Raw genomic sequence first — 2,078 nt, forward strand, 5'->3', positions numbered from 1 at the left:
CCTCTGGTGATAAACAGATATTTAAAAGTTATTAAGTATTTCTATTGCTTATGAAACTTATTTCACCTGTGTGTTTTAACCTGTTGTAATGTTAGTATTGTAGATGGCGTGGGTTTTTTTTTGTTTTTTTTGGTTTTTTTTTTGAGATGGCAGTTTTAGTTTTAACTTAGTTTCTTAGATGAAATTTTTTTGAGAAGTTATATTCATAGCTAGAGGAATGTTTTAGAATGGCTAACCTAAAGTAAAATAAACTTTAACCAATCAGGTCTGTCATTAAATGCAAGTGTTAATCTGTGCAATTACTGGTCAGCTATCTAGGACTCAGGGGAAGCTTTGTCTAAGTAAGGATTTCGGGATCATCATTTCAGTGTTACTAAGAGGAGTCTAAACTGCCAGTGGCTCTCACGCTGTGTTTCAGTTCAGCTGACTTGAAGGTTTTTTTGCTGTCGGCTTCTGCTGAAAACAGCATTACGCTCCTTAAGGGATGGCGTACATTTTGACCTTTCAAATTACGTGACTGGCAGTCAGCCTTCCAAAATCAATCTAGGGAACTTGCAAAACAAGTGGAACTGCCTCTAGTAAAATCCAGTTATGGAAAAAATTCTAAGGAAAATAAAGCTGAATTCAAATAGCATAAAGATGTAATGTGAATCTGGAATCCCTTTGTTACCCTCTGTATCATGTAACTTAAGTCTTTGTAGGGACACCAACAGGAAAGTCAATCAGCGTGCTTGGTTTTTTTTCCTGCTAATTCATTGAGACGAATCAACTCAGCAGGATTTGGTGAGGGGTTTTACTTTAAATGTCAGTACAGTCACCTGAATCTTGGTGGCAAATCGGGCTCATTACTAGCAAAGTCTAAACTGTTACAGTATTGAACAATTCATGGTGAAGTTACATCCTCATAATTCAATATGAATCAATATTTAATTTCAGTTTCCAGCTTTCTAGTATGTTATTGCTTATCCATATACACAAGCAGACTATCCCCCTCCACACTGGAATTCAAGATGAATTAATGTTTTGTTTATACTGTAATCCACCCTGAGGTTTTGTTCAAACTTGCAAAGACCCCATGTTTTATTCTCCAGTAAAGATTTTTTTTTAATATTAACATATGTCTCATTTGGTCAGCACCTGAAATTAAAAAAAAATACCACATAAAAGCAAATGTGAAGTTCAAAGGCAAGTGTACTGGGGTATATCAAGAGACAGATTACATGGGAATTTAAATGTGTCCAGTTTGTGGATTTGAGAAATAAAAATATTCTTGCTGCAGAAGCCAATGAAGAGACAGTCTTTCTGTTTAATCTTCCGTAAGTTAGTATAGCCTGCCTTATTATATTTGGAGAAAACTCCCAAACTTATTTCACCTTTGCATTCTGCAAAGTTAATCTTAAAATTTAAGTGCATATGTAGGCCTCAAAATGTTTAAAAATATTTAAAACAGCAAATAATTACATCAGAAATAAAGAAGCCTGTTTTGGTCCAAAATCTGTACTCTTACATAAGTGTGATTCCATTCTCAGTGGGTGGAGAAATGACATCAGTATTTAAAGTTCAAATTAGAATTAATGAGATTGCACTGCTCTCAATTTTTGTGATGTAAAATATTTTCCTAACTTTATGCTCCAAAATTATTTAAATGCTTTAAAAAAATCTTACTTGTGGATGTTATGTATTTACAAACTAGAAAAGTATTTAACATGTCTTTCCATAATCTAAACCCCCAGATTTTGAAGTAACCTGAAGATGGTTTCTAAAATGTTGGTTCCCTTTTTAAGAAAGTATTTAAAGCTCACTTTAAATATTTTAAATTGCTTAAATCATATATATCCCCTTGCTAGGTGGGATTTGTTGTTCAGTCAATAAGTTGTTTTCCAGTTATCTTAATCCTATTCTAAATGGGATTTATGTGCAAGAGAAGAAATGGACCAGCTGTCATTTTGTCTGCCCCTTAAGCTTGCTTCACCAATAGGAGCATCCATGGTGTTACAGGTTAGATCAATGAGTCTGAACAGCTGTGTTTTCAGTCCATAGGATTCTTGGAACAAGGCTTCTCAGAACTTGCCTGCCAG

The sequence above is a fragment of the Chlamydotis macqueenii genome, chromosome 8, assembly GCF_036417535.1.
Source record: "Chlamydotis macqueenii isolate bChlMac1 chromosome 8, bChlMac1.mat, whole genome shotgun sequence".
In the NCBI taxonomy this organism is placed as follows: domain Eukaryota; kingdom Metazoa; phylum Chordata; class Aves; order Otidiformes; family Otididae; genus Chlamydotis; species Chlamydotis macqueenii.